Source organism: Vicugna pacos, chromosome 12, assembly GCF_048564905.1.
Source record: "Vicugna pacos chromosome 12, VicPac4, whole genome shotgun sequence".
Classification (NCBI taxonomy): Eukaryota; Metazoa; Chordata; class Mammalia; order Artiodactyla; family Camelidae; genus Vicugna; species Vicugna pacos.
Window position 1 is genome coordinate 64,244,738 of NC_132998.1, and position 12,014 is coordinate 64,256,751.

At 59.5% G+C, this 12,014-nt stretch overlaps 1 protein-coding gene across 3 annotated transcripts in view; it reads left to right on the forward strand.

Moving 5' to 3' along the window:
- Positions 1–12,014, forward strand: part of TBC1D22A (TBC1 domain family member 22A) — a 238,357-nt gene that overhangs the window by 181,297 nt on the left and 45,046 nt on the right. Inside the window, exon 12 of one of the 3 annotated variants that reach the window (XR_012078732.1) lies at positions 10,716–10,832. The exons of the other annotated variants lie outside the window; for them this stretch is intronic. The gene's annotated coding sequence lies outside the window, so the exon portion shown is untranslated. The remainder of the gene's footprint in view (positions 1–10,715; positions 10,833–12,014) is intronic. 3 annotated transcript variants of the gene reach the window in all.

Here is a 12,014-nt window from a genome sequence, read left to right on the forward strand (position 1 = left end):
GAGACCGGGAGCGGGTAGGAAGACGCCCGGGAGCCCCGGGAGGGCCGGGAGCTGCGGCCCGGCCCGAGGCGCCCTCCGGAGATGCGTGGGCAGGAGGCGCGCGGGCAGGAGGTGCGAGGTGGCTGCCGTCAGTGACAGCGGGAGGCAGACACAGCCCTCGCCTGGGCCCTCGCTCGTCGCAGACCTGCCCGTGGCGTCCAGCACAGCGTGGGCACCACTGATGCTTTTAAAGGGAAAAGATTTGTTTTGCAAAGATTGAGGGGGTGGGTGCATCTTCCCAGAAACAGTTTCGAATTTGGAGCTCAGCCTGTCAGTCCATGGAATTGCAGTGAAGCTCTGACTGGAAATGCAGGGTGGCTCTACTAACAGTTTTCTGAGCCCAAAGGGGGCGTACCTTCTGATGTTGTATGTGCCTCTGTCTTTACTTCTGTCCACCCATCTGCTGCTCCATCCGTCCACCCACCAGGTACAATCGGAACCTTGGTCTGGACAACGGCAACAAAGCCTCGGGCCTCCACTGCGACTCCTGAGGCACCCGCCCCCTGGGTGTCTGCAGCCTCGGGTGGGGGCACCGCGGGACGTCAGTTCAGCCCGGGCAGGAAGCGCTGTGATGGACGTGACGAAGGAGGGAGGGGGCTGGGGGCACCGCACCTGCCCAGGGGTGCTGAGGCTTCCCTGGGGCACGTCTCAGCTGGACCTTGAGGGTCAGGAGGGTGATGGGGATTCAGCTCTGTGAGGGCAGGGCCTTGCACCGAGGGCGGGACCCAGAGCCCTACTCCAGGAGTGCTTGCAGTGCGAAGTGGGGCGGCCTCCCTGGAGGAGAGGGTGTGTTCCAGGGCTGGAGGAGTCGGGTGGGCATGGCCTGCGCCGTGGAGGCTGAGCTGGGTGCGGCTGTACCGGGGCTGTTTGGGAGCCGTGGCGGCACAGGACCTGCTCAGCTCAGCGGGGCCGTGGGAGGGTCAGGCCCACGGTCTCTTCCATGGGGGTGGACCAGCTCTGTTCATGTTGGTGCTTTCACTCCTGCAAACCTTTGTTTCCTGCCTGTAAAGGAAACAGCGCTGTTCTTGTGGCCACACTGCCAGCCCCACCTGTGAGGGTCACCTGCTGCTGTACCGGCGTCTCCAGCCCCACCTGTGAGGGGGCCCGTGGCTGCAGTCACGCCTGCCTCCAGGCCCAGGTGAAGGTCAGGGGGTGGGTGGTGTTGGTGCCAGGCCTTCAGCCCTCGGTCAGCCCCACTGCTCAACCCGGCTCTGTCTCCTAGTCGTGTGTGACTTAGCGATGGGGGAGCATTTAAACTGTGTGCAGGGATCCATCCTCTATCCTGCGGTCTTGCATTTCCCAGGGTCGTGGGGACCTGCTCTCCGGCTCTGGAAGGTGGTCGTGGGCCATCAGACTGCCCAGTACCTGCAGAGTGTCTGTCGCTGTGCCTGGGTGGGGAGCACCCAGTGTGTGCCAGAGCCGCGTGGTTCTCTGGAACCTTCCAGGGCACCACAGGCGCCTGACTCACCCTCAGTGAACCAGGTGGTGGGGAAGCTGATGGATTGGGTTAATCTAATAAAACTGGAGAAGCAGATCTCCTTACAACATACTTTTTCATAAGCCCATTAAGATTTGAGGTCGTTAGCTTTTCATGTCGGCCCTCCTACAGGAGGCAGGCATAGATCACTGTCAGCTGGGGAAGGATTTAGAAATGAGAATATTCAGCAAGACTGTGCTCCCTGCTGATAAGTTTGCAGGGAGGAGCCGGGAGGGGGTGTGCCCACCCTTGCAGGGTGGCAATAAAGACAGTGGCCTGGGGATTTAGAGGCAGTATTTAGAGGAGTATCTAGGATGTCCTTCGTGACTCTAGGACTTTCTTTCTTCATGTTTTAATAAGATTGGGTTTTGCCAGAGCTTTCTCGGGGCTTGGGGACTGGGGGAAGATTTCTTCCCTCTGCAGGCCTGGTTCACAGCGGCACGGCTGGCCTGGTGTCCAGGGCCCGGAGGTTTGGTCCGGGCACTTTCTGGGACTGGAATCACCTGCAGGTGGGACACCTGTCAGCTTCCACTCGGGTGCCGCTTCGGGCAGGCCTCTGTCCTTTTGCGGGTGAAATTCCGAGTTGTCGTCGGAACAAGAAAAGTAATGTTCTCACATCGTGGTCTCTGATTTTAATTTTATAAAGATGGAAATCTTCATTATTTCTGAAAAGTCATTTGCTGAGCGACTGTAACCTGCGTCGGCCAAGCAGCAGGCCACGCAGGCAGCCGCTGGTCCGCGGCCGGGTGGACGCGGCGGGACGGCAGGCAGCTGGGTCTCACGGATGCGGATGCCTCTGCTGAGCCGTCGGTGCAGGCGGGAGGGCGAAGGGCTCCCCGATTGTCCGGTGCCCAGCCCGCTCCCGGCAGGGGCTGCCCAGAGGCCAGGGACGCCGCCGCCCTAATCCGCAGTCTGAATGAGCTCCTTATCTGTCCTCGCTCTGAAGTAGACAGGGATTCCTAGCTAATTCTGGAGCTGAATTTAATGGCAAGGAAGCCTTCTAAGAAGTGATAAAAGTTCTTTTCTAACAGTGAGAGCGCGCGCCCCACGGCCCTGTTGTTACCTGGCAGGCGGGCTTTCCGCTGCGTCCTCCCCTGCAGGCCGCTGGCCCCGCGTCCCTGGTCTCTGCTGTGCGCCGGGCGGAGGCGGGGAGGCAGGGCCACTGGGATGTGCGCTCGGGAGGCCGCTCCGTGTGCCGTGTGCCGTGTGCCGGCAGCTGGTGCAGGACGTGGAGCTGGTAAAACACGCTGGGTGGCGGGTTAGCGTCCCCGAGCGAGTGCAGCTCCGGGTGGCGGCCCTGGAAGGCTGTGAGGAGGGGCTCTCCCGCCCCCTGGGCACCAGGTGGCAGTGCGGGTGTGGGGTCCCGCGGCCCTGCCTTGCTTAGGCCGTGCCTTCTTCCTGCTGCAAAATCTCCCGTATGTTCACTGGCCCCGGCAGGACCTCCGTTCAGCAGCCTGGACTTGCCCCCATCTGGAGGCCAAGGGGGCTGGCCTCTCCCCTGGGCCGCCTGGGCTGGACTTGACTGTGGAAGTGGGTTGAGGGCAACGGGAAGGACTTGGCTGCCTGTCCCTTAAATGCAGGCCAGACTGCTGTCAGCCTGGAGGATGAAGGAAAGAACGGAGACCGGCGAAGAGGGTCTCTGCTCCTTGGACAGGGGTGTTTCATCGGAGCCGGCTCCCCATGGCGGCCGAGAAAGGAGGCCCAGGGTGGGGCCTGCCACTCCTTGGTGTGAGGGTGCTTTGTGGCGAGCACTTCCTGGGGTCAGCTGGGCCCTGGCATGTTGCTCTGGAAAGGACAGATTTCATCGTTGTCAGGAGGGGTGGGGGCATTGGCTCCAGGTGTGGCACGGCCCCCGTGCTTCCTAGGTGGGTGTGGGGTGGCAGGACCAGCGAGGGGCGGGAGCTGGGCCTGGTATGTTCTGCAGTGTGTCCACTGACTCTGTCTCGCCCTCTGCCCCTGGTTACCCAGGCCTCCTTACCAGGCAGAGGGCAAAGGGCAAAGGGCAAGGTGGACGTGGCGTCTGAGACAGGAGTGATGGCCGCTGCCAGTGTGAGGGCTGGGGACAAGCAGAGTCACGTAGGCACCAGGACACTACCCTCCACCCCCTCAGACCCTGCTCGGGCCCCGAAGCCACGCCCCTGCGGACCCACACGCAGGGACTTGAGTGGGGAGTGCTCCGGCCCCACCTGCCTCCTCGCCCTGGGAGTGCCTGAGGGGGGTGGCATGGGGGCTGTCTGATTTACTGACCCCAGGGCCTGGTGGCACCTGCTGCCCCTCAGTCAGGGGCCGTGCTGAGGGGGGCGCATCGCTGCCATCGGTGCAGGGCACTCCTCCCGACCTGCCCTGGGTCTATACAGGGCGCTCCTCCTGACCACCTGCCCTGGGTTTATACATATTCCTTTAAGGCTCTGGCATTGCCTGGTGATTACCTTGATGTTTATGTTTTCTGGAAGAAATCCAGCACATAAAGTTACCTAAGAACTGCTTTCAAGAGCTTGGCCTGTGTTTCCCATGTGTGGGGAGTGTTCTCAAGGTTTCCAGTCCAACTTTCTGTGACCTTCTGTTCGTGACCGCGAGGAGAGGCAGTGCTCTGCCTGGGGCCCTGGGGGTCACTCTGTGTGGCCGGCAGTCTCGCTCCTTCCTGGGCCCTGGGGTCAGGCTTCGTGATGTTGGACGCCGACCTGGGCCAGCCATTGGCTGCCTCCCTGTGTGAGTCCCGAGATTTCCACACATTCACCTCCCAGCTCCTCTGCAGGCCTCTTCCCACGTGAGTGCTGAGCTCGGAACAGCTCCCCGGGAGAGGCGGGCCTCACCTGGGCTCACCCAAGGTCGTCCAGGCGGCCTTGGCCGGTGCCAGTTGGTTTGCCTAAATGAACCTGCAGACCGTGATGGAATTCCCGACAGGCCTCCTTCACTGCTTGTTCTCTAAAATTTCATGTTTTCTTATTTCACCTGAGAGTGTGTTGTGGAAACTGTGGAGAAAGGAAAACCCTCCCCCTCGGGTAGCTCCAGCCCGACACCGAGAGCTGCTGGGCTCGCGGCAGGGCTCCTCTCTGCCCCTGCCCAGGGATGCTTTAAACGTGGTGATCACGCGTGAGGTGCAGGCGCACTCCTGCGCGTGCCGTGCTCCCCGTCCGATGTCTCCACCCCCGTGGCTCCCAGCCTTTGTAGCTGGCGCTTCAGGTGGGCGCGCAGTGAGTGTCCTGCCCTGTGGATGTATTACTGTCTGCTTAAGGGTGGTGGGCCGTCTGCAGGGCCCTTGTGACCGTGATGTGATTTCTGCTTTAAGCTATTTCTGTGTTAATAGTCCCTGAAGACAGATTCGGGGTGAATGGGCATGGCGTGTCCAGGGTCCCTGATGCCAGTTGCTTTGTGGAGCGTCACGTGTAGGTTGCGGCCAGCGGCATGGTCTTCAGCCTTGTGAGAATCGGGCATTTTAATTAACGTCATTTTTCTTTTCTTTTTAATAATTGAAGTCTAGTCAGTTTACAATGTTGTGTCAATTTCTGGTGCACAGCGTGATGTTTCCGTCGTGGATGTACATACGTACATGTTCCTTTTCATATTCTTTTTCATCGTAGGTCGCTGCAAGGTATTGAATATAGTTCCCTGTGCTCTGCGGTAGAAACTTGTTGTTTATCTATTTTATATACAGTAGTTAGTATCTGCAAATCCTGAAATCTCAATTTACCCCTTTCCCGCCCCCTTCCCTGGAAACCAGAAGTCTGTTCTCTAAGTCTGTGAGTCTGTTTCTGTTTTGTAAACAAGTCCATTTGTGTCATTTTGTTTTAGGTTCCACATGACTGACATCACACGGTGTTTGTCTTTGACTTACTTCGCTTAGCATGATCATCTCTAGGTCCATCCATGTTGCTGTAAATGGCATTATTTTATTCTTTTTTATGGCTGAGTAGTATTCCATTGTATAAATATACCACAACTTTTTCACCCTGTCATCTGTTGATGGACATTTAGGTTGCTTCCATGTCTTGGCTACTGTAAATAGTGCTGCTGTGAACACTGGGGTGCAGGTGTCTTTCAGAATGAGAGTTCCCTCCGGATGTGTGCCCAGGAGCGGGACTGCTCGATCACACGGTAACTCTGTTTTTGGCTTTTTAGGGAACGTCCACATTGCTTTCCGTAATGGCTGCACCAGCTGCAATGTTGCTTTTCTTTTGCCTGAGCACTGGCGGTAACCTCTTGATTCTGTTTCTGTATCTGTGGTTACTGTTAGATTTCTGAAGTTCGGGTGTATCTAGCAGCTTGCTGTGCTGCATTTCAAGGTAACCTTTTTCTTCACCCATAGTTCCTTGGTGGACATGTTTAAACTCCAGGGGATCCGCTGGTTGTACCCACTGCTGCAGCCAGTGTTCGTCTGGACCCTGGGCTGTGACCTGCAGGGTCCCAGGTGCTGAGCTGTACCTGCAGGAAGGCACGAGGGTCAGGGAGCTATGGTCTGTCTAAAACACAAAATAGTCCTAGGAGATGGTTCCTAAGGGCAGGGAGGGACGCAGAAGGGTTTGGAGCCAGGGAGAGGGCGCTCGGGGGAAGGGTGGCTCAGGAAGTGCTCTGTGGGGGAGGAGGCATTTGGGTGGGACTAGAGGACCAGGCTGGAGGGGTGACATGCAGGGCGAGGGGGGAGGTGGCGGGACAGCTGGGAGGAGCTGTGGTCTGTCTGCGTGTCTGCCTGTGGGCAGGCGCTGCTCTTGGGAAGGCTAGGGGTCCCTGTGGTGACTTCTCCTCCTCTGGGGGCTGGGGATTGTTGCAAAAGGATGGGGGAGGGGCAGCAGAGAGGAGTTCCCATCTTGGCCTCAGCAGAAAATTCCAGTACTCTTGATGGTCTGTGAATACATAAGCCTTGCATTTTCCAGACTAGAGCAGATTCTCGTACAGTCATATTTTATCAGGGAAGGTGCGTGGTTATGTGTAATTAAATGACTTTATTTTTAAATCTTTGTAAGATTTTTCATATTCTCAGATGTGCACTTTTGGAAAATACCCTTCCAGGCCTTAGGAGCTTGTTTCGGTCCGAGGACCGTGGTCCTGAGCCTGCACCGTGGCTCCCCTGGGACCTGTGCTCGCCCAGTGCTGCGCTCCCTGACCGGAGCCACCTCCCGGGGGGCCTCGTTCACTGGAGCTGGAATCCAGGGTGCTCTGCAGCTCAGAAGCTCCCCATCTGATGGAGCACCGCTGGGCAGCCTGTGCCGGGTCCCTGCGCTGGGCTGTGCGGGGCTCTGGTGGAGGGGACCCTGTGTCCTGAGGGGGGAGGGTGAGACGGTGCAGGCGGGTGCGGGCACCTCGGGGGCACCTCTCCTTCCTACCCTACCCCTTCCTCTCCTGCTCCTTCTCTGCTCCTCTTTTATTCTTATCGACATAGGGCAGTGTCCCGCTTTACCTTGTGCTCAGGAGCCAGGTTTTCCTCTACGGTACTGTCCTGGCCGCCTGCGATTTCAGTCTCAGGCTTGCAGACCGTCCCTAGGCTGCGGGGGCCGAGGGCAGCGCTCACTGGGCGACACGGCCTCCGGAGGCCGGGAGCATGAGCGGGCAGCACAGGGCGGTGCCCGTCAGCGCTCGGGAGACTCGCTGGCCCCGCCGCGCCCCTGACACCGAGCAGTGCCTCGGAAGGTCCGTGAGTCACTTTGCCGCACGCACCTCCACAGCCCCGCTGAGACCGTCACAGGTGCCCCGGGAGCTGAGTTTGGAGGGACCGTGGGACGCTTCTAACCTGGTTGCTTGTCCTTGCGAATGCTTATTTAGACCAGCCTGCATTTGTTTTGAAGACTGGAGTCCACCAGGTAATATCAAATCATTTACGGGCCCAGAGGTCCAGCTGGTGATTCTGCCACTCTCTCCCAGTTAGGGCACTGTTCCCAGTAAAGGAGACCACCTCCCTTCCCAGTCTGGAAGCCAGAGATGGGAGCCATCCATTCCCCACCCTTGTCACCTGTCACCAAGCCCCCTCTCCAGACCCTTCTCCCGTCCAGCCGCCGTCAGGTCTCCTGATTGGTTGTCTTGCTGCTGCCCTGCCCTGGGTGGCTGGCTCTGGAGGACATGGGTCCGGCTGGCTGTGCCCTCATTGACCCCTGGCGGGAGCCCGGGGGCATGTCCCCCCCACCCCAGGCGATGGACAGATCGCCCTGTGGCCCCAGGCCCCGCCTGGCCCGGCCGTTCCCCTCTCCAGCCTTAACCTCCTTGAAGAGCCGCTCCTGGGTGTCACCGTGCCTTGGGAGCGCCGCTGCGGCCCGCCAGCCCACTTTCTGCCTCGTCATCAGCCCAGTTACTGGGCGTCCGGTTGTCGGGCGTGTTCTGTGCCCCCGTCGGCTCCGTTTATCACTGGGCCTGCAGCGGGGGCCCCTCCACCTGCACTGGGGCCCAGCCACCTTCTGAGGTGGAGTTTCTGCATGTCTTCGCCCCCACAGTGCCCCCTGGTCACCCAGGCGTGGCCGACAGGGTGAAACCCAGCCCGAGTTCTTCCCTGCAGGGGTTCAGGGAGCCTGTGATGCGCTCATGCTGGTCGACTCTCCAGGCTGGGGTCACCACAGGGCCAGGCTGGCGCAGCCTCCTTCAGCTGCCCTGTGTCCCCCGGGTCCCAGCTGCCTGGTAGGAGGCCCTGCTGATGCTTCCTGTGCCGTGTGGGGTGCATGTGCAGGGACAGGCAGGCGTGTGGGGTTCTGCTTCACGTCTGAGATTCGGTGTCCCAGGGCCTGCTGCCTGCGGGCCTGCGGGTGTGTGCGCATTTAGCCTGACAGCATTGAAGGGCGACGTCAGGCTAATAGGGACAAGGACTTTCCGTTAGGCCATCAGTCTGACATTGGCAAACTTGAGTTTCTTCCTTTCAGTGTATGAACTTGCCCCAGTGGCCGGGACCCGTCCGGTCCAGACCCACACCCCTGTTTTGAGCACCCGGTGTTTGCCAGGTGTCATGTCCAGCACTGGCCCCAAGGAGCCTGGGAGCCCCGAACCCCCAGCCTCGGGCCGGAAGGCGTCGGGCAGCCTGCACAGGGAGCGGGCGCGGCCTCCGAAGGGCACGTCTGCACCAGCCCGGCCACAGGGCGAGATGCTGTGCACAGAGAAGTAGCTGAATATGCACTAAGTCCAAATTATGTTTGTAAAAAATGTATTACAAGCTTTAATTTCTTGAATATTAAAAATGGGAATATATATGCAAATGCAGTTTAATCAGCCGTCTGACCTCCCAGCATCCAGCTGCTGGGTGCCTGGTGACGGCAGCTTCCTTCTGGGCAGGGGCCCCGTCCTCCTGTGCGGCCCTGCTCTATTTCCATGGCCGGAACTTTCTAGTTGTTGGCCTTTCCGTCCTTGCCTCTCACAGGCCACTCGTCGGATCCCTGACGTCCGGCTGTGTCGTCGTGGGTAGAGGCCCGTGTGTCAGGGTTGACGGGCTCGCCCTCTCCGGACCCGGGTTCAGATCCCGAGCCCTGCGCCTGCAGCGGAGTGGCCTTGGGCGTGTCTGTGGCCCGGCTCTCCGCTTGTGTCACACGCCTGCGGCTCAGGCTCCACGTGATCCTTGGGTTCCCCCTCTGGGAGGTGATGGGGGCTGGAGCCCGACCTGTAGCCACAGCTCCCTCTGTTGGTGGCCGAGGTCCGAGAGTCCCCTCCTAGCCGCCAGCTCCCAGCTGAGGGAGAGCACTCACCACGGCGCCCACCCTCGAGGCCGGTGTGGGTCCCTCCCCATGTCCTCATGCTGGGGTCGCCGCTGTCCTCAGCATCCTGCCTGTCTGGTTCCCGAAGCCTCTTCCACGTGGCTCATGTTTTTTTTAGTTGAAGTACGTGGGTTTACGACGTTGCGTAATTCCAGGTGCACAGCACAGCGATTCAGTCACACGTGTGCGCGTCTGTGTCCTTTTCCTGGTCTTCTCCCTTACGTGGCGTTACTACAAGGCATTGATACAGTTCCCCGTGCTGCACAGCAGGACCTTGCCGGTTATCTGCTCTGTCCGTAGCAGTGTGTATCTGCGCATCCTGAACTCCGCTTTATCCCTCCCCGCCAGCATGGGCACTTGAACCGGCCCCCCTGGGGGAGGCTGGCATGCGGCATGTGCGGCGTCCCTCCCTCTGCCTCTTCTCTGGGCTCACAGCCTCCAAAAGGCCCTTGGAAAGCTTTGGCAGATGTCGCTTTGCCCAGCCGTGAACCTGGAGCCCCACGGAGTGAGGCCTCATCTGGACAGACAGACAGACCGCAGCCTGCGGGGAGGGCTGCAGGGATCTCAGGGAGGGACAGGGCATGGGTGCTGCTCAGCTTACATGACAAGCCTCTGGGGGGCCCCAGAAATGCTTGGGGAGCACAGTCTCGAGGGGAAGTCGGGGTCCCCTTCCAGCCAGGCCGAGGAGGTGCAGGCCGCGGTGGGGTGTTGAGCTTGTGTGGTGTGTTTGTTTCCTGGGGCTCAGCCGCCCAGCACCGTGCACTGGGTGGTGTGACTTCATCTTAACTGTGTCTCAGAAACTCTGGTTCCCAGGAAGGCCGTGTTCACAGGTCCCCCGGAGCTGGCCATGAAGATGTCCTTCTGGGGGGCGCAGTTAAACCTGCATCACATGGGCTCTCCCGGCCCCGCGTGTGGTGGTCGTGCTGAGTGAGGAGCACCGGCCGGTGGGACCCTCCTTCGTGTCAGCCTGTCCCTGCCCTCCTGGTCGGCGTGCTAGGCAGACCAGTGCTTGGTCGGCCCGGGGAGCTGTGTGGGGCAGTCTCACTGCTCCGTGCTGGACAGCTGTGTCCAAGGAGGCCACGTGTGCTCAGTAAACACAGGATCAGGAAAATTGCAGTCTCTGTCGAATGTACAGATTGAGCTGTTCGACTCTGTGGTTAATGTCAGGAAGGATTAAATGGTTCAATCTGATCCATTTCGCCTGATGGCATTTTAAGTACAGAAATGATAGTACGTTTTCAGGAAAAAAAAAAAGTCCTTTTCTCATGGCTGTGAATGCAGTTACGAGTAAACCTCCGTGGCTTTGGAGACCACCCTGGGTCTGGCCCTGCCCAGCAGTGGGACAGAGCTGGGCCCCCTGGTGCGGTCACTGGCACCGTGAAGCCAAACCCTGGGCACAGCTCGCGGTCTCCACGAGGGGCTTCATCTTCCGTTATCCTCGGGTCTCCGGCGCGGCGAGGTGTCAGGGCTGAGCTGCTTTTAACTAAATTTCACAAAGAAAAGAAGGTTAACTCCAGAAGTGACTTTCTTTCCTGCAGCTGACGTGTCTTTTGGAAAACAGACCATACATGTTAATCTCCGTCGTCACCACGAGGCAGCTGTAAAGGATGTGTCAGTGTTTCTGTAAACCAGAGGCATCTCAGTCGTAAATTAAGGTAATTTTTTAATCTGTTTCTGGCTCTTTACTAATAACACCAGTGGAAGGTTACCGAGCTCCAGCTCCGGCTGCAGAGTCGTGTGAGCACAGACGTCGTCTTGCCCAGGGGTGGCCTTTCTCCCTGGCAGGTCAGCGAGCACCTCGGCAGGGCCGTCTCCCGCCACCTACCTGGCCAGGCGCGCCTGGAGCTGCTCCGGGACAGAGGGTCGAGGAATATATTTTGTTGAAGATTTCCTCTCGCTGCCGTGCTTCTCCAAGGGGACCCGGCAGGGTCTCTCAATTCGGAGGGCTGAGCTGATTGGTTGGGTCCCTGGAGGAGACCTAAGGAATGGTGTCCTCAGACTTCCCCCTCTAGTTTTAGGGACTGAGAGGTTAAAGGTCTTGAAGTCTCTGCTTTTCCCTGCCCGATACCTCCTCTGGACCAAACGTGGGGAGGGTGGGGGAGCCAGGGCCGCTCTGCCCGGAGCCTGGTCCCCGGCTGGCTGCAATGTGTGCCGGGGTAGGTAGGAGGAGTCTGGGGAGACGCTGAGCTGTGTTGTGGATCCACTGAGCTGGAGGACCTTGGGCATATCTGGGGACCATCGCCAGTGGCCGGCTAGATGCAGGGGTCCGGGAAAGACCGGCCTCATCTGCGGGCCCGTGGCGCTGCGGGCTGGCGGGTGTACAGGAAGTGTGCTTAAAGCAACCCAGGAGGACAGGCAGGGAAGGCAGTTGACTTCATCAGACACTTTGCCACTGTGACATGCCAGCAGCGTTTCGGGAACTAAGCCACCGGCAGTGAATACGTGCAAAGCACAGGGTCACTGCTCAAAGAGTCGGTGGTTTTGCTGAAAAGAGAAAGTGGCCCCAAAGACGTGAAAACAGCCGCAAAGCCACCTCCCGCCCAGTGCAGGAATCCCCAGGTGGGTGGCTGCAGAGGGAGGTTGGGGAGGAGGGGGTGGGCTGCTGCTGGGCCCCCAGAGCCCCGGCTGGCCTGTGGCTCAGCCCTGCAGCACCGAAGCTCGCCCGGGGCGCCCTGCTCCTTTAGGATCGGACTCGCTACACCCGGCGCTGTGCTGCCGAGCTGCCATCCCTGTCACACAACTCCTGCAGGTCCGTGCTCAGGGTCCTGGAGGGCTGAGCTTGCCTGGGCAGCCAGCTTCCCTGCATCACCCACTGAGTCCTGCCCGGGAGCAGCTGT